A 20,864-nucleotide genomic window follows, 5' to 3' on the forward strand; every position below is an offset into this window, starting at 1 on the left:
ATTTTGAAGGATCAGTACCTGAGCTGCAATGAAGCCATTACGAGAAGAGCAAGCCCCTCCTAGAATCAGACTTCCTCCAGCTTCACACTCTGTGAACAACAGTGAACTCCTTCAAGGTCAAATAGTCTCGGCTGAAATCGATAGGAATTGAATACTTAGCTCACACCTAGAAACGATGGCCTTCCGCTAGATTCAGCCAATGTTGTGTTTATGTCTTCCCTGGGGTGAAGGGAGTGTGGTAAGTCAGGGGAATCTTTGACTGAACTTGAATCTGTATTAGGCCTCAGTTTTACAAGACAGTATAGGTAAATAGTACATGTCAGAAAGTGAACTGTACTGTCAAAGTCGCCAGTGACATTAAAGACACAGCTTCTGTGGATCGTCTTTCAATTGAGTCAAGCCCCCGGGGGCACTATATCATGGGGGTGCAGACTTGGTTGCGTTAAATGGCTTTACCCAACATGATCGGATGATGAATCGTTCTCATCACTGATAGAAGAACACCTGGTTCTCAATAGACTAGCATAACTGCAGCAGGGTTGTCCTAGCTATAATGCCTCTAGGTGCTTTTGGATTCAAACCTAAATGTATATATTTGGTTTGTTTCCTCTTGTATTTTCCTAGAGAGGGATGTTACCCCTTGAAATGCCAACATTGGCCAGTAGGTGTCACTGGGAGTAAAGGGCACCACATGCACAAGTGTATCCAAGGTTGGGGGTTATTTCATGTTTCCAATAGTTATTTCATGGTTCCTGTTGGTTTCGGAGGCTTCAACCGTAAAGAGCTGACATGACCCCTTTAACAGTTTGGACTGGAAGTTTGCATTCTTTCTGTCTAGGTTTTCCGTAGAGCTGACAAAATGTTACCAAAATTGACAAGTCTGGCTTCTAGGTCGATACAGTGTGTTTCAAAAAATAACTTCATTTTCGTATACTCCCAAAACATGTAAATGAATTCTGTTAAACTTCTTAAAGACTGCAAATGAGATATCAACACACTGTCAAAACAGGTGTCTTCGGACAATCCCTCCCACCAAGGCTGTATAGAAACAAAGAGCTAAGCAAATATCACATTTCTGTGAAATGTATCTGGATAGTGTTGATTCATCGATGCCCAGTTGGCAGAGAAGAAGTGCAACCTGCACTCACTCGCTCCCAGGTACAGAGCAATGGAAACATCCACTCACCCAGCCCTTGGCACAGGACACTTGCCGAAGAGAGGCCTGTTACTTCCAAAGACAGGATGAGGCCTCAGGACACCTGGAAGCAGGAGAAGGCAAAGCAGGGAATGGAAACCAGTGCAGGGTCTGACCCCTGGTGATGGAGCAACAAGGGTGAAACTCTGTTTACCTTGGACGCACACTCTCAAGCGGACAGGAGACATGGGATTGGAGGTGATGTGCTGAGATTTACAAGAGTGCACAGCAGATGCTTGGCTGACAGAACTCAAAGAATCCAGCGCAAAATATCCCCACCGTTGATTCTGAGACCAAGATCCGAGCTGCCAAATTTGAGGTAGCAGAGGCAACGGTCAGTGAGGGATAGGGCTACGGATGATGGCACACGCTGAGTCTCAGGGATCTGGAGTGCGTTGTGGGATGTAGTGGGTCGAATCAAGAGAGCAAACCGAACTGTGTACCAATGATAAAGCAACCACACTGGTCGCGCGGTTGAGATTACCGATATGTCCCATGGCCACACCCAGTGCATCTGCAGGACCAGGGACCAATTGGGCATCTTGCCAATAGAGCACGTGTGGGGCTGAATCAGAGCTATCGTGCATCTGGTCTGAGGGATCCAGGGGGCCTTGGGTTTGAAATCAGAATGAAAAGCCTTAGGATCTGCTACATTCATAACCTGGGCTGGGATTATGGTTTGGTTTGAGGCACAGGATGCGCAACAGCTCTGTGGTTGCCTTCGTGCACCCGTGCCACAAGGATGAGAGGACAAGGAAGAGTGGTCCAAGTCCACAGCGTGAGAAGAGGAAGCATTTCCTTCAGCACTATCTCCCAAAAGCGGATGCTACATTTTGGATGGCACCGGCACGGTACGGCACCGAGGACACCAAGGTAGGTCTGCGGGATCATTCCAGCAGGCCCTGATGTGTGACATCCATGGATGAGCTTCCACTGGTGTTTCAGTAGACAGAGAATCTCTGGGAAGAACTGCTTTCATTGGGACATTCCCGTGGCACTACAAAGCACAAGCGCACTCTCAGTTTGCTTTTTTTTAAACACTCCAAAATGACATAGAGCAGAATGCAGAGCTGAGAACCTTTAGAAGCCTCATTTCCACAAGAGGAAGTGTCCTGCGCACTTTCAGAATTGTGAGATATGCGTAACCGAAATGAAGTTATGCTATTCGAAATAGTATGGGATGTTCATCACAACAAATGCAACACCAGCAATTGGAGATTTACCAGACAACACACACAGGAACAGAATATGGCATCAATGTCTAGGAGAAGTTGTCCTCACAGAAATCCCATGGAATTGCGTAGAGACAAGAGTCTAAAATTTTCACTTAACAAAGCCCTAGAAGTCTACATTAGATACCTGATATTACCTGACCAGTAGAGATGAAGAAGTACAGTAAAAGAAACAGGAAGTACCATTTTCAGTTCCAAAGATATTGAAGGCCCAGAAGATAAGCTTTCCAACAACTAGACTGCAAAACGCTATCCAGACCAAGTGTTGAAATTGGAGGTCTGGAAAACCCTGAAGAACAACATTGTCTCAGAATCACAAAAGGCAGAATATCAGAAAAGGGGAAGAGAAAGTCTAAAGACGAGCCAAAAAATATCAGAAAACTCAATGGATGTGATCATATCAGGGCCAAAATTCAGCCCTTAGCAGACTAGATAATGCAGAGGGACGCGTGAATGACTGTGAAGACAGGGGAACAGAAATCCCTCGGTCAGAAGCAGACATAGGAAAGCAAGTGCAAACCAATGAAACATTGCTGTTGAATCCTGGGTTAAGACAGGGCATGAAAGACTAGAGTTCATAAGAGTCCCAGATGGAAAAGCAAGAGATAAAGAAACAAAAACTGTCTGAAAATGTATCTGTAGAAAAATCAGACTGAAACGTGCTGAAAGCCAAGAAAGAATCATCTATGCGAATTCAGGGATTACACAGCATCCAAAGGAGGTGGAATCCCAATAGACCTACCAGCAGCTGTATGATTCAAATCAACAAAGTTCACGAATATCCCAGTGATTTAAAATGCACCTGGAGGAAACAACATAGTCACAAGGGAACCTCCAGAGGGGTTTCAGCTGATATCTCGGCAGCAATATTGCAGGACAGGGAGGAGTGCCAGGACACAGACCATATCCTGAATGGCCAAATGCTGCCACCTAGGGTAGCCTATGCCCCATGACCACCATTTCTAATAACGGCAGAGCTAGAGAATTCCACAGACCGGCAAATCTTAAAAGAATTCAGCAGTTCAAAACTTCTTCTAAAAGGAAGGTTGAGAATACTCCCCTGAATAGAAAAGCAGCAAGATGAAATGGAAAGAAGAAAACCATTATTGGAAATGCAAGAAGAGCATGAGTGGCAAAGAAGAAACAAGAAGAAGGCAAGGAGGACATCAAAACCCTGAAAATGGGGGAGGGAAGCAGGAAATCATAGGTGATTGGAAGCACTCTCTTAAGTGAATCAGCTTATTGGACTCTCTGTTTGAAGCGAAAGGAGAGCTGCATGGCCTGACGTGTTTGCAAAACAAGCAAGAAGCCGACCAACAAAGAATCAAACCAACAAACAAGCACCAAAAGGGTACGGTTGGCTGACATCTACCAAGGGAATCATGATTATTCAAAAGAAAATACTCAAGGTGATGTCAAGGATCATTCAGCACGCATCGACCCAGTATCGCGGCTTGCATGTACTCAGCACACTTGTCTTCGGAAATCAGAGGCGTGCATTCATATTCGTAAATATTGATTCATAAGAGCATATCGTGACCTAACCCAAATGCCGATTTGGAATCAAATGGATTCCTAGTCCGTGATGTAGACTTGTATGTCTTCCGACAGGATGAAGGAATGCCATATTCTACGCTACGTAGAGAAGAAATGTAAGAAGCCTATAACAAAGGCACGTAGATCTGCCAAAGTGTACTAAGAGCAAAAGAGACAGACAGTAAAGTGCACATTGGGGTTGGTTTCATTTCTTGGAATTTCAGCCCCCATGAAACAAATGGATCCATGTCCTGAGAGTGCGGGTGTTTCAGCAGAAATCAGGCGACGCATATGTATTCCGGGTGTACGGATATCATAGGAACATAAGTCTCCTTTAGAGGGTCTCTGTGTACTGTGAACTGTTAGAAAGTTTAAAGACGTGTGAAACCATCAACTAAAAAGGGACCCACTTCCCTCCATTGGTACTGTGCATACAGATCTGAGCAAAAGGTAAGAGGGAAGAAGAAAGGCCCATGGGACGCTAGTGGGTAGAATCACATTTACCTTAGGCACCTCTCGTCGGATGCAGCCCCTCCCCCAACACTGACAAGATGCAGCAGCCATTGGGGATGGCAGGTACCGGTTGGATTCCAGGTGGAATGTTGGTGTGTACCGCGAGGCTTGTTGTGGCTGTTGGATCCTAGGTAACCGGGCAGAGTTCTGTGGGTGGATCAGTGTGATGGAGGGGCTGCCGCCCTCTGTGGAGCTTGGCTTAGGTGTTTGGTCCGGGAAGCTGTGTAAGTTCGAGATACTGCTGCTGCCCAAAGACCTGAGTTCACAGGTCAGTTTCCAGAACCTTTCAGAGCAGACAGTGGAAGATCTGCCTGTCATCAGCTTACTGGTGAGGCTCCGAGGTCCTTTCAGACTTGCCCAGTCCTGGTGAAGTCGACTTTAGGGGAGACACGAAGAGAAGCTGGGCGAAAAGCTGGCTGCACGGATTGAGGAGAGATGCGAACACATGGATGAGAGATGTTCTGCTACAATGGAGAATACTGGCGTGGAGACAGCTGTAGAGGATACCAGGCTCAAAAGACATTCATGAGACCTATTGATCCTCGCTGATACTGGCAGAAACATACGGAGTGCCAACGTGGACTTGAGGAAGTTCCTCAATTCTCTTCTCCAAGAACGGGTCCAAGGTCCCTGACATCTGCAAGAGAAGAGATGGCAGAGATGATCAAAACGCTCCTGTTCTTGGAAGAGGTCGTGAGAATCCACACGTCCCAAGGGGCATTCCCAAGCCATTCAGACCAGAATTCACCAAGCCCAGGTAAGCCTTTTCCCAGGTTTGGGCCTAGCTAGCAAGCACTTGCCCTTCCCTCCCCTCCACTCAGGCATCCATTTTGAAGGATCAGTACCTGAGCTGCAATGAAGCCATTACGAGAAGAGCAAGCCCCTCCTAGAATCAGACTTCCTCCAGCTTCACACTCTGTGAACAACAGTGAACTCCTTCAAGGTCAAATAGTCTCGGCTGAAATCGATAGGAATTGAATACTTAGCTCACACCTAGAAACGATGGCCTTCCTCTAGATTCAGCCAATGTTGTGTTTATGTCTTCCCTGGGGTGAAGGGAGTGTGGTAAGTCAGGGGAATCTTTGACTGAACTTGAATCTGTATTAGGCCTCAGTTTTACAAGACAGTATAGGTAAATAGTACATGTCAGAAAGTGAACTGTACTGTCAAAGTCGCCAGTGACATTAAAGACACAGCTTCTGTGGATCGTCTTTCAATTGAGTCAAGCCCCCGGGGGCACTATATCATGGGGGTGCAGACTTGGTTGCGTTAAATGGCTTTACCCAACATGATCGGATGATGAATCGTTCTCATCACTGATAGAAGAACACCTGGTTCTCAATAGACTAGCATAACTGCAGCAGGGTTGTCCTAGCTATAATGCCTCTAGGTGCTTTTGGATTCAAACCTAAATGTATATATTTGGTTTGTTTCCTCTTGTATTTTCCTAGAGAGGGATGTTACCCCTTGAAATGCCAACATTGGCCAGTAGGTGTCACTGGGAGTAAAGGGCACCACATGCACAAGTGTATCCAAGGTTGGGGGTTATTTCATGTTTCCAATAGTTATTTCATGGTTCCTGTTGGTTTCGGAGGCTTCAACCGTAAAGAGCTGACATGACCCCTTTAACAGTTTGGACTGGAAGTTTGCATTCTTTCTGTCTAGGTTTTCCGTAGAGCTGACAAAATGTTACCAAAATTGACAAGTCTGGCTTCTAGGTCGATACAGTGTGTTTCAAAAAATAACTTCATTTTCGTATACTCCCAAAACATGTAAATGAATTCTGTTAAACTTCTTAAAGACTGCAAATGAGATATCAACACACTGTCAAAACAGGTGTCTTCGGACAATCCCTCCCACCAAGGCTGTATAGAAACAAAGAGCTAAGCAAATATCACATTTCTGTGAAATGTATCTGGATAGTGTTGATTCATCGATGCCCAGTTGGCAGAGAAGAAGTGCAACCTGCACTCACTCGCTCCCAGGTACAGAGCAATGGAAACATCCACTCACCCAGCCCTTGGCACAGGACACTTGCCGAAGAGAGGCCTGTTACTTCCAAAGACAGGATGAGGCCTCAGGACACCTGGAAGCAGGAGAAGGCAAAGCAGGGAATGGAAACCAGTGCAGGGTCTGACCCCTGGTGATGGAGCAACAAGGGTGAAACTCTGTTTACCTTGGACGCACACTCTCAAGCGGACAGGAGACATGGGATTGGAGGTGATGTGCTGAGATTTACAAGAGTGCACAGCAGATGCTTGGCTGACAGAACTCAAAGAATCCAGCGCAAAATATCCCCACCGTTGATTCTGAGACCAAGATCCGAGCTGCCAAATTTGAGGTAGCAGAGGCAACGGTCAGTGAGGGATAGGGCTACGGATGATGGCACACGCTGAGTCTCAGGGATCTGGAGTGCGTTGTGGGATGTAGTGGGTCGAATCAAGAGAGCAAACCGAACTGTGTACCAATGATAAAGCAACCACACTGGTCGCGCGGTTGAGATTACCGATATGTCCCATGGCCACACCCAGTGCATCTGCAGGACCAGGGACCAATTGGGCATCTTGCCAATAGAGCACGTGTGGGGCTGAATCAGAGCTATCGTGCATCTGGTCTGAGGGATCCAGGGGGCCTTGGGTTTGAAATCAGAATGAAAAGCCTTAGGATCTGCTACATTCATAACCTGGGCTGGGATTATGGTTTGGTTTGAGGCACAGGATGCGCAACAGCTCTGTGGTTGCCTTCGTGCACCCGTGCCACAAGGATGAGAGGACAAGGAAGAGTGGTCCAAGTCCACAGCGTGAGAAGAGGAAGCATTTCCTTCAGCACTATCTCCCAAAAGCGGATGCTACATTTTGGATGGCACCGGCACGGTACGGCACCGAGGACACCAAGGTAGGTCTGCGGGATCATTCCAGCAGGCCCTGATGTGTGACATCCATGGATGAGCTTCCACTGGTGTTTCAGTAGACAGAGAATCTCTGGGAAGAACTGCTTTCATTGGGACATTCCCGTGGCACTACAAAGCACAAGCGCACTCTCAGTTTGCTTTTTTTTAAACACTCCAAAATGACATAGAGCAGAATGCAGAGCTGAGAACCTTTAGAAGCCTCATTTCCACAAGAGGAAGTGTCCTGCGCACTTTCAGAATTGTGAGATATGCGTAACCGAAATGAAGTTATGCTATTCGAAATAGTATGGGATGTTCATCACAACAAATGCAACACCAGCAATTGGAGATTTACCAGACAACACACACAGGAACAGAATATGGCATCAATGTCTAGGAGAAGTTGTCCTCACAGAAATCCCATGGAATTGCGTAGAGACAAGAGTCTAAAATTTTCACTTAACAAAGCCCTAGAAGTCTACATTAGATACCTGATATTACCTGACCAGTAGAGATGAAGAAGTACAGTAAAAGAAACAGGAAGTACCATTTTCAGTTCCAAAGATATTGAAGGCCCAGAAGATAAGCTTTCCAACAACTAGACTGCAAAACGCTATCCAGACCAAGTGTTGAAATTGGAGGTCTGGAAAACCCTGAAGAACAACATTGTCTCAGAATCACAAAAGGCAGAATATCAGAAAAGGGGAAGAGAAAGTCTAAAGACGAGCCAAAAAATATCAGAAAACTCAATGGATGTGATCATATCAGGGCCAAAATTCAGCCCTTAGCAGACTAGATAATGCAGAGGGACGCGTGAATGACTGTGAAGACAGGGGAACAGAAATCCCTCGGTCAGAAGCAGACATAGGAAAGCAAGTGCAAACCAATGAAACATTGCTGTTGAATCCTGGGTTAAGACAGGGCATGAAAGACTAGAGTTCATAAGAGTCCCAGATGGAAAAGCAAGAGATAAAGAAACAAAAACTGTCTGAAAATGTATCTGTAGAAAAATCAGACTGAAACGTGCTGAAAGCCAAGAAAGAATCATCTATGCGAATTCAGGGATTACACAGCATCCAAAGGAGGTGGAATCCCAATAGACCTACCAGCAGCTGTATGATTCAAATCAACAAAGTTCACGAATATCCCAGTGATTTAAAATGCACCTGGAGGAAACAACATAGTCACAAGGGAACCTCCAGAGGGGTTTCAGCTGATATCTCGGCAGCAATATTGCAGGACAGGGAGGAGTGCCAGGACACAGACCATATCCTGAATGGCCAAATGCTGCCACCTAGGGTAGCCTATGCCCCATGACCACCATTTCTAATAACGGCAGAGCTAGAGAATTCCACAGACCGGCAAATCTTAAAAGAATTCAGCAGTTCAAAACTTCTTCTAAAAGGAAGGTTGAGAATACTCCCCTGAATAGAAAAGCAGCAAGATGAAATGGAAAGAAGAAAACCATTATTGGAAATGCAAGAAGAGCATGAGTGGCAAAGAAGAAACAAGAAGAAGGCAAGGAGGACATCAAAACCCTGAAAATGGGGGAGGGAAGCAGGAAATCATAGGTGATTGGAAGCACTCTCTTAAGTGAATCAGCTTATTGGACTCTCTGTTTGAAGCGAAAGGAGAGCTGCATGGCCTGACGTGTTTGCAAAACAAGCAAGAAGCCGACCAACAAAGAATCAAACCAACAAACAAGCACCAAAAGGGTACGGTTGGCTGACATCTACCAAGGGAATCATGATTATTCAAAAGAAAATACTCAAGGTGATGTCAAGGATCATTCAGCACGCATCGACCCAGTATCGCGGCTTGCATGTACTCAGCACACTTGTCTTCGGAAATCAGAGGCGTGCATTCATATTCGTAAATATTGATTCATAAGAGCATATCGTGACCTAACCCAAATGCCGATTTGGAATCAAATGGATTCCTAGTCCGTGATGTAGACTTGTATGTCTTCCGACAGGATGAAGGAATGCCATATTCTACGCTACGTAGAGAAGAAATGTAAGAAGCCTATAACAAAGGCACGTAGATCTGCCAAAGTGTACTAAGAGCAAAAGAGACAGACAGTAAAGTGCACATTGGGGTTGGTTTCATTTCTTGGAATTTCAGCCCCCATGAAACAAATGGATCCATGTCCTGAGAGTGCGGGTGTTTCAGCAGAAATCAGGCGACGCATATGTATTCCGGGTGTACGGATATCATAGGAACATAAGTCTCCTTTAGAGGGTCTCTGTGTACTGTGAACTGTTAGAAAGTTTAAAGACGTGTGAAACCATCAACTAAAAAGGGACCCACTTCCCTCCATTGGTACTGTGCATACAGATCTGAGCAAAAGGTAAGAGGGAAGAAGAAAGGCCCATGGGACGCTAGTGGGTAGAATCACATTTACCTTAGGCACCTCTCGTCGGATGCAGCCCCTCCCCCAACACTGACAAGATGCAGCAGCCATTGGGGATGGCAGGTACCGGTTGGATTCCAGGTGGAATGTTGGTGTGTACCGCGAGGCTTGTTGTGGCTGTTGGATCCTAGGTAACCGGGCAGAGTTCTGTGGGTGGATCAGTGTGATGGAGGGGCTGCCGCCCTCTGTGGAGCTTGGCTTAGGTGTTTGGTCCGGGAAGCTGTGTAAGTTCGAGATACTGCTGCTGCCCAAAGACCTGAGTTCACAGGTCAGTTTCCAGAACCTTTCAGAGCAGACAGTGGAAGATCTGCCTGTCATCAGCTTACTGGTGAGGCTCCGAGGTCCTTTCAGACTTGCCCAGTCCTGGTGAAGTCGACTTTAGGGGAGACACGAAGAGAAGCTGGGCGAAAAGCTGGCTGCACGGATTGAGGAGAGATGCGAACACATGGATGAGAGATGTTCTGCTACAATGGAGAATACTGGCGTGGAGACAGCTGTAGAGGATACCAGGCTCAAAAGACATTCATGAGACCTATTGATCCTCGCTGATACTGGCAGAAACATACGGAGTGCCAACGTGGACTTGAGGAAGTTCCTCAATTCTCTTGTCCAAGAACGGGTCCAAGGTCCCTGACATCTGCAAGAGAAGAGATGGCAGAGATGATCAAAACGCTCCTGTTCTTGGAAGAGGTCGTGAGAATCCACACGTCCCAAGGGGCATTCCCAAGCCATTCAGACCAGAATTCACCAAGCCCAGGTAAGCCTTTTCCCAGGTTTGGGCCTAGCTAGCAAGCACTTGCCCTTCCCTCCCCTCCACTCAGGCATCCATTTTGAAGGATCAGTACCTGAGCTGCAATGAAGCCATTACGAGAAGAGCAAGCCCCTCCTAGAATCAGACTTCCTCCAGCTTCACACTCTGTGAACAACAGTGAACTCCTTCAAGGTCAAATAGTCTCGGCTGAAATCGATAGGAATTGAATACTTAGCTCACACCTAGAAACGATGGCCTTCCGCTAGATTCAGCCAATGTTGTGTTTATGTCTTCCCTGGGGTGAAGGGAGTGTGGTAAGTCAGGGGAATCTTTGACTGAACTTGAATCTGTATTAGGCCTCAGTTTTTCAAGACAGTATAGGTAAATAGTACATGTCAGAAAGTGAACTGTACTGTCAAAGTCGCCAGTGACATTAAAGACACAGCTTCTGTGGATCGTCTTTCAATTGAGTCAAGCCCCCGGGGGCACTATATCATGGGGGTGCAGACTTGGTTGCGTTAAATGGCTTTACCCAACATGATCGGATGATTAATCGTTCTCATCACTGATAGAAGAACACCTGGTTCTCAATAGACTAGCATAACTGCAGCAGGGTTGTCCTAGCTATAATGCCTCTAGGTGCTTTTGGATTCAAACCTAAATGTATATATTTGGTTTGTTTCCTCTTGTATTTTCCTAGAGAGGGATGTTACCCCTTGAAATGCCAACATTGGCCAGTAGGTGTCACTGGGAGTAAAGGGCACCACATGCACAAGTGTATCCAAGGTTGGGGGTTATTTCATGTTTCCAATAGTTATTTCATGGTTCCTGTTGGTTTCGGAGGCTTCAACCGTAAAGAGCTGACATGACCCCTTTAACAGTTTGGACTGGAAGTTTGCATTCTTTCTGTCTAGGTTTTCCGTAGAGCTGACAAAATGTTACCAAAATTGACAAGTCTGGCTTCTAGGTCGATACAGTGTGTTTCAAAAAATAACTTCATTTTCGTATACTCCCAAAACATGTAAATGAATTCTGTTAAACTTCTTAAAGACTGCAAATGAGATATCAACACACTGTCAAAACAGGTGTCTTCGGACAATCCCTCCCACCAAGGCTGTATAGAAACAAAGAGCTAAGCAAATATCACATTTCTGTGAAATGTATCTGGATAGTGTTGATTCATCGATGCCCAGTTGGCAGAGAAGAAGTGCAACCTGCACTCACTCGCTCCCAGGTACAGAGCAATGGAAACATCCACTCACCCAGCCCTTGGCACAGGACACTTGCCGAAGAGAGGCCTGTTACTTCCAAAGACAGGATGAGGCCTCAGGACACCTGGAAGCAGGAGAAGGCAAAGCAGGGAATGGAAACCAGTGCAGGGTCTGACCCCTGGTGATGGAGCAACAAGGGTGAAACTCTGTTTACCTTGGACGCACACTCTCAAGCGGACAGGAGACATGGGATTGGAGGTGATGTGCTGAGATTTACAAGAGTGCACAGCAGATGCTTGGCTGACAGAACTCAAAGAATCCAGCGCAAAATATCCCCACCGTTGATTCTGAGACCAAGATCCGAGCTGCCAAATTTGAGGTAGCAGAGGCAACGGTCAGTGAGGGATAGGGCTACGGATGATGGCACACGCTGAGTCTCAGGGATCTGGAGTGCGTTGTGGGATGTAGTGGGTCGAATCAAGAGAGCAAACCGAACTGTGTACCAATGATAAAGCAACCACACTGGTCGCGCGGTTGAGATTACCGATATGTCCCATGGCCACACCCAGTGCATCTGCAGGACCAGGGACCAATTGGGCATCTTGCCAATAGAGCACGTGTGGGGCTGAATCAGAGCTATCGTGCATCTGGTCTGAGGGATCCAGGGGGCCTTGGGTTTGAAATCAGAATGAAAAGCCTTAGGATCTGCTACATTCATAACCTGGGCTGGGATTATGGTTTGGTTTGAGGCACAGGATGCGCAACAGCTCTGTGGTTGCCTTCGTGCACCCGTGCCACAAGGATGAGAGGACAAGGAAGAGTGGTCCAAGTCCACAGCGTGAGAAGAGGAAGCATTTCCTTCAGCACTATCTCCCAAAAGCGGATGCTACATTTTGGATGGCACCGGCACGGTACGGCACCGAGGACACCAAGGTAGGTCTGCGGGATCATTCCAGCAGGCCCTGATGTGTGACATCCATGGATGAGCTTCCACTGGTGTTTCAGTAGACAGAGAAGCTCTGGGAAGAACTGCTTTCATTGGGACATTCCCGTGGCACTACAAAGCACAAGCGCACTCTCAGTTTGCTTTTTTTTAAACACTCCAAAATGACATAGAGCAGAATGCAGAGCTGAGAACCTTTAGAAGCCTCATTTCCACAAGAGGAAGTGTCCTGCGCACTTTCAGAATTGTGAGATATGCGTAACCGAAATGAAGTTATGCTATTCGAAATAGTATGGGATGTTCATCACAACAAATGCAACACCAGCAATTGGAGATTTACCAGACAACACACACAGGAACAGAATATGGCATCAATGTCTAGGAGAAGTTGTCCTCACAGAAATCCCATGGAATTGCGTAGAGACAAGAGTCTAAAATTTTCACTTAACAAAGCCCTAGAAGTCTACATTAGATACCTGATATTACCTGACCAGTAGAGATGAAGAAGTACAGTAAAAGAAACAGGAAGTACCATTTTCAGTTCCAAAGATATTGAAGGCCCAGAAGATAAGCTTTCCAACAACTAGACTGCAAAACGCTATCCAGACCAAGTGTTGAAATTGGAGGTCTGGAAAACCCTGAAGAACAACATTGTCTCAGAATCACAAAAGGCAGAATATCAGAAAAGGGGAAGAGAAAGTCTAAAGACGAGCCAAAAAATATCAGAAAACTCAATGGATGTGATCATATCAGGGCCAAAATTCAGCCCTTAGCAGACTAGATAATGCAGAGGGACGCGTGAATGACTGTGAAGACAGGGGAACAGAAATCCCTCGGTCAGAAGCAGACATAGGAAAGCAAGTGCAAACCAATGAAACATTGCTGTTGAATCCTGGGTTAAGACAGGGCATGAAAGACTAGAGTTCATAAGAGTCCCAGATGGAAAAGCAAGAGATAAAGAAACAAAAACTGTCTGAAAATGTATCTGTAGAAAAATCAGACTGAAACGTGCTGAAAGCCAAGAAAGAATCATCTATGCGAATTCAGGGATTACACAGCATCCAAAGGAGGTGGAATCCCAATAGACCTACCAGCAGCTGTATGATTCAAATCAACAAAGTTCACGAATATCCCAGTGATTTAAAATGCACCTGGAGGAAACAACATAGTCACAAGGGAACCTCCAGAGGGGTTTCAGCTGATATCTCGGCAGCAATATTGCAGGACAGGGAGGAGTGCCAGGACACAGACCATATCCTGAATGGCCAAATGCTGCCACCTAGGGTAGCCTATGCCCCATGACCACCATTTCTAATAACGGCAGAGCTAGAGAATTCCACAGACCGGCAAATCTTAAAAGAATTCAGCAGTTCAAAACTTCTTCTAAAAGGAAGGTTGAGAATACTCCCCTGAATAGAAAAGCAGCAAGATGAAATGGAAAGAAGAAAACCATTATTGGAAATGCAAGAAGAGCATGAGTGGCAAAGAAGAAACAAGAAGAAGGCAAGGAGGACATCAAAACCCTAAAGATGGGAGAGGGAAGCAGGAAATCATAGGTGATTGGAAGCACTCTCTTAAGTGAATCAGCTTATTGGACTCTCTGTTTGAAGCGAAAGGAGAGCTGCATGGCCTGACGTGTTTGCAAAACAAGCAAGAAGCCGACCAACAAAGAATCAAACCAACAAACAAGCACCAAAAGGGTACGGTTGGCTGACATCTACCAAGGGAATCATGATTATTCAAAAGAAAATACTCAAGGTGATGTCAAGGATCATTCAGTACGCATCGACCCAGTATCGCGGCTTGCATGTACTCAGCACACTTGTCTTCGGAAATCAGAGGCGTGCATTCATATTCGTAAATATTGATTCATAAGAGCATATCGTGACCTAACCCAAATGCCGATTTGGAATCAAATGGATTCCTAGTCCGTGATGTAGACTTGTATGTCTTCCGACAGGATGAAGGAATGCCTTATTCTACGCTACGTAGAGAAGAAATGTAAGAAGCCTATAACAAAGGCACGTAGATCTGCCAAAGTGTACTAAGAGCAAAAGAGACAGACAGTAAAGTGCACATTGGGGTTGGTTTCATTTCTTGGAATTTCAGCCCCCATGAAACAAATGGATCCATGTCCTGAGAGTGCGGGTGTTTCAGCAGAAATCAGGCAACGCATATGTATTCCGGGTGTACGGATATCATAGGAACATAAGTCTCCTTTAGAGGGTCTCTGTGTACTGTGAACTGTTAGAAAGTTTAAAGACGTGTGAAACCATCAACTAAAAAGGGACCCACTTCCCTCCATTGGTACTGTGCATACAGATCTGAGCAAAAGGAAAGAGGGAAGAAGAAAGGCCCATGGGACGCTAGTGGGTAGAATCACATTTACCTTAGGCACCTCTCGTCGGATGCAGCCCCTCCCCCAACACTGACAAGATGCAGCAGCCATTGGGGATGGCAGGTACCGGTTGGATTCCAGGTGGAATGTTGGTGTGTACCGCGAGGCTTGTTGTGGCTGTTGGATCCTAGGTAACCGGGCAGAGTTCTGTGGGTGGATCAGTGTGATGGAGGGGCTGCCGCCCTCTGTGGAGCTTGGCTTAGGTGTTTGGTCCGGGAAGCTGTGTAAGTTCGAGATACTGCTGCTGCCCAAAGACCTGAGTTCACAGGTCAGTTTCCAGAACCTTTCAGAGCAGACAGTGGAAGATCTGCCTGTCATCAGCTTACTGGTGAGGCTCCGAGGTCCTTTCAGACTTGCCCAGTCCTGGTGAAGTCGACTTTAGGGGAGACACGAAGAGAAGCTGGGTGAAAAGCTGGCTGCACGGATTGAGGAGAGATGCGAACACATGGATGAGAGATGTTCTGCTACAATGGAGAATACTGGCGTGGAGACAGCTGTAGAGGATACCAGGCTCAAAAGACATTCATGAGACCTATTGATCCTCGCTGATACTGGCAGAAACATACGGAGTGCCAACGTGGACTTGAGGAAGTTCCTCAATTCTCTTCTCCAAGAACGGGTCCAAGGTCCCTGACATCTGCAAGAGAAGAGATGGCAGAGATGATCAAAACGCTCCTGTTCTTGGAAGAGGTCGTGAGAATCCACACGTCCCAAGGGGCATTCCCAAGCCATTCAGACCAGAATTCACCAAGCCCAGGTAAGCCTTTTCCCAGGTTTGGGCCTAGCTAGCAAGCACTTGCCCTTCCCTCCCCTCCACTCAGGCATCCATTTTGAAGGATCAGTACCTGAGCTGCAATGAAGCCATTACGAGAAGAGCAAGCCCCTCCTAGAATCAGACTTCCTCCAGCTTCACACTCTGTGAACAACAGTGAACTCCTTCAAGGTCAAATAGTCTCGGCTGAAATCGATAGGAATTGAATACTTAGCTCACACCTAGAAACGATGGCCTTCCGCTAGATTCAGCCAATGTTGGGTTTATGTCTTCCCTGGGGTGAAGGGAGTGTGGTAAGTCAGGGGAATCTTTGACTGAACTTGAATCTGTATTAGGCCTCAGTTTTTCAAGACAGTATAGGTAAATAGTACATGTCAGAAAGTGAACTGTACTGTCAAAGTCGCCAGTGACATTAAAGACACAGCTTCTGTGGATCGTCTTTCAATTGAGTCAAGCCCCCGGGGGCACTATATCATGGGGGTGCAGACTTGGTTGCGTTAAATGGCTTTACCCAACATGATCGGATGATTAATCGTTCTCATCACTGATAGAAGAACACCTGGTTCTCAATAGACTAGCATAACTGCAGCAGGGTTGTCCTAGCTATAATGCCTCTAGGTGCTTTTGGATTCAAACCTAAATGTATATATTTGGTTTGTTTCCTCTTGTATTTTCCTAGAGAGGGATGTTACCCCTTGAAATGCCAACATTGGCCAGTAGGTGTCACTGGGAGTAAAGGGCACCACATGCACAAGTGTATCCAAGGTTGGGGGTTATTTCATGTTTCCAATAGTTATTTCATGGTTCCTGTTGGTTTCGGAGGCTTCAACCGTAAAGAGCTGACATGACCCCTTTAACAATTTGGACTGGAAGTTTGCATTCTTTCTGTCTAGGTTTTCCGTAGAGCTGACAAAATGTTACCAAAATTGACAAGTCTGGCTTCTAGGTCGATACAGTGTGTTTCAAAAAATAACTTCATTTTCGTATACTCCCAAAACATGTAAATGAATTCTGTTAAACTTCTTAAAGACTGCAAATGAGATATCAACACACTGTCAAAACAGGTGTCTTCGGACAATCCCTCCCACCAAGGCTGTATAGAAACAAAGAGCTAAGCAAATATCACATTTCTGTGAAATGTATCTGGATAGTGTTGATTCATCGATGCCCAGTTGGCAGAGAAGAAGTGCAACCTGCACTCACTCGCTCCCATGTACAGAGCAATGGAAACATCCACTCACCCAGCCCTTGGCACAGGACACTTGCCGAAGAGAGGCCTGTTACTTCCAAAGACAGGATGAGGCCTCAGGACACCTGGAAGCAGGAGAAGGCAAAGCAGGGAATGGAAACCAGTGCAGGGTCTGACCCCTGGTGATGGAGCAACAAGGGTGAAACTCTGTTTACCTTGGACGCACACTCTCAAGCGGACAGGAGACATGGGATTGAAGGTGATGTGCTGAGATTTACAAGAGTGCACAGCAGATGCTTGGCTGACAGAACTCAAAGAATCCAGCGCAAAATATCCCCACACTTGATTCTGAGACCAAGATCCGAGCTGCCAAATTTGAGGTAGCAGAGGCAACGGTCAGTGAGGGATAGGGCTACGGATGATGGCACACGCTGAGTCTCAGGGATCTGGAGTGCGTTGTGGGATGTGGTGGGTCGAATCAAGAGAGCAAACCGAACTGTGTACCAATGATAAAGCAACCACACTGGTCGCGCGGTTGAGATTACCGATATGTCCCATGGCCACACCCAGTGCATCTGCAGGACCAGGGACCAATTGGGCATCTTGCCAATAGAGCACGTGTGGGGCTGAATCAGAGCTATCGTGCATCTGGTCTGAGGGATCCAGGGGGCCTTGGGTTTGAAATCAGAATGAAAAGCCTTAGGATCTGCTACATTCATAACCTGGGCTGGGATTATGGTTTGGTTTGAGGCACAGGATGCGCAACAGCTCTGTGGTTGCCTTCGTGCACCCGTGCCACAAGGATGAGAGGACAAGGAAGAGTGGTCCAAGTCCACAGCGTGAGAAGAGGAAGCATTTCCTTCAGCACTATCTCCCAAAAGCGGATGCTACATTTTGGATGGCACCGGCACGGTACGGCACCGAGGACACCAAGGTAGGTCTGCGGGATCATTCCAGCAGGCCCTGATGTGTGACATCCATGGATGAGCTTCCACTGGTGTTTCAGTAGACAGAGAAGCTCTGGGAAGAACTGCTTTCATTGGGACATTCCCGTGGCACTACAAAGCACAAGCGCACTCTCAGTTTGCTTTTTTTTAAACACTCCAAAATGACATAGAGCAGAATGCAGAGCTGAGAACCTTTAGAAGCCTCATTTCCACAAGAGGAAGTGTCCTGCGCACTTTCAGAATTGTGAGATATGCGTAACCGAAATGAAGTTATGCTAATCGAAATAGTATGGGATGTTCATCACAACAAATGCAACACCAGCAATTGGAGATATACCAGACAACACACACAGGAACAGAATATGGCATCAATGTCTAGGAGAAGTTGTCCTCACAGAAATCCCATGGAATTGCGTAGAGACAAGAGTCTAAAATTTTCACTTAACAAAGCCCTAGAAGTCTACATTAGATACCTGATATTACCTGACCAGTAGAGATGAAGAAGTACAGTAAAAGAAACAGGAAGTACCATTTTCAGTTCCAAAGATATTGAAGGCCCAGAAGATAAGATTTCAAACAACTAGACTGCAAAACGCTATCCAGACCAAGTGTTGAAATTGGAGGTCTGGAAAACCCTGAAGAACAACATTGTCTCAGAATCACAAAAGGCAGAATATCAGAAAAGGGGAAGAGAAAGTCTAAAGACGAGCCAAAAAATATCAGAAAACTCAATGGATGTGATCATATCAGGGCCAAAATTCAGCCCTTAGCAGACTAGATAATGCAGAGGGACGCGTGAATGACTGTGAAGTCAGGGGAACAGAAATCCCTCGGTCAGAAGCAGACATAGGAAAGCAAGTGCAAACCAATGAAACATTGCTGTTGAATCCTGGGTTAAGACAGGGCATGAAAGACTAGAGTTCATAAGAGTCCCAGATGGAAAAGCAAGAGATAAAGAAACAAAAACTGTCTGAAAATGTATCTGTAGAAAAATCAGACTGAAACGTGCTGAAAGCCAAGAAAGAATCATCTATGCGAATTCAGGGATTACACAGCATCCAAAGGAGGTGGAATCCCAATAGACCTACCAGCAGCTGTATGATTCAAATCAACAAAGTTCACGAATATCCCAGTGATTTAAAATGCACCTGGAGGAAACAACATAGTCACAAGGGAACCTCCAGAGGGGTTTCAGCTGATATCTCGGCAGCAATATTGCAGGACAGGGAGGAGTGCCAGGACACAGACCATATCCTGAATGGCCAAATGCTGCCACCTAGGGTAGCCTATGCCCCATGACCACCATTTCTAATAACGGCAGAGCTAGAGAATTCCACAGACCGGCAAATCTTAAAAGAATTCAGCAGTTCAAAACTTCTTCTAAAAGGAAGGTTGAGAATACTCCCCTGAATAGAAAAGCAGCAAGATGAAATGGAAAGAAGAAAACCATTATTGGAAATGCAAGAAGAGCATGAGTGGCAAAGAAGAAACAAGAAGAAGGCAAGGAGGACATCAAAACCCTAAAGATGGGAGAGGGAAGCAGGAAATCATAGGTGATTGGAAGCACTCTCTTAAGTGAATCAGCTTATTGGACTCTCTGTTTGAAGCGAAAGGAGAGCTGCATGGCCTGACGTGTTTGCAAAACAAGCAAGAAGCCGACCAACAAAGAATCAAACCAACAAACAAGCACCAAAAGGGTACGGTTGGCTGACATCTACCAAGGGAATCATGATTATTCAAAAGAAAATACTCAAGGTGATGTCAAGGATCATTCAGCACGCATCGACCCAGTATCGCGGCTTGCATGTACTCAGCACACTTGTCTTCGGAAATCAGAGGCGTGCATTCATATTCGTAAATATTGATTCATAAGAGCATATCGTGACCTAACCCAAATGCCGATTTGGAATCAAATGGATTCCTAGTCCGTGATGTAGACTTGTATGTCTTCCGACAGGATGAAGGAATGCCTTATTCTACGCTACGTAGAGAAGAAATGTAAGAAGCCTATAACAAAGGCACGTAGATCTGCCAAAGTGTACTAAGAGCAAAAGAGACAGACAGTAAAGTGCACATTGGGGTTGGTTTCATTTCTTGGAATTTCAGCCCCCATGAAACAAATGGATCCATGTCCTGAGAGTGCGGGTGTTTCAGCAGAAATCAGGCGACGCATATGTATTCCGGGTGTACGGATATCATAGGAACATAAGTCTCCTTTAGAGGGTCTCTGTGTACTGTGAACTGTTAGAAAGTTTAAAGACGTGTGAAACCATCAACTAAAAAGGGACCCACTTCCCTCCATTGGTACTGTGCATACAGATCTGAGCAAAAGGTAAGAGGGAAGAAGAAAGGCCCATGGGACGCTAGTGGGTAGAATCACATTTACCTTAGGCACCTCTCGTCGGATGCAGCCCCTCCCCCAACACTGACAAGATGCAGCAGCCATTGGGGATGGCAGGTACCGGTTGGATTCCAGGTGGAATGTTGGTGTGTACCGCGAGGCTTGTTGTGGCTGTTGGATCCTAGGTAACCGGGCAGAGTTCTGTGGGTGGATCAGTGTGATGGAGGGGCTGCCGCCCTCTGTGGAGCTTGGCTTAGGTGTTTGGTCCGGGAAGCTGTGTAAGTTCGAGATACTGCTGCTGCCCAAAGACCTGAGTTCACAGGTCAGTTTCCAGAACCTTTCAGAGCAGACAGTGGAAGATCTGCCTGTCATCAGCTTACTGGTGAGGCTCCGAGGTCCTTTCAGACTTGCCCAGTCCTGGTGAAGTCGACTTTAGGGGAGACACGAAGAGAAGCTGGGCGAAAAGCTGGCTGCACGGATTGAGGAGAGATGCGAACACATGGATGAGAGATGTTCTGCTACAATGGAGAATA

At 46.2% G+C, this 20,864-nt stretch overlaps 1 long non-coding RNA gene across 2 annotated transcripts; it reads right to left on the reverse strand.

The window, feature by feature from the left end:
- Positions 1-15,495: 15,495 nt before the first annotated feature.
- Positions 15,496-20,480, reverse strand: LOC140695359 (uncharacterized). 2 transcript variants are annotated; one of them, XR_012071085.1, is made up of 4 exons: positions 20,377-20,480; positions 17,096-17,168; positions 15,928-15,998; positions 15,496-15,719 (listed from the first exon to the last, which is right to left on the reverse strand). It is a non-coding gene; the product is annotated as an uncharacterized lncRNA (long non-coding RNA). The 2 variants fall into 2 exon arrangements; XR_012071083.1 differs by lacking the exon at positions 20,377-20,480 and adding an exon at positions 17,259-17,333.
- Positions 20,481-20,864: the final 384 nt, after the last annotated feature.

This window comes from Vicugna pacos, unplaced genomic scaffold, assembly GCF_048564905.1.
Source record: "Vicugna pacos unplaced genomic scaffold, VicPac4 scaffold_196, whole genome shotgun sequence".
Lineage (NCBI taxonomy): Eukaryota > Metazoa > Chordata > Mammalia > Artiodactyla > Camelidae > Vicugna > Vicugna pacos.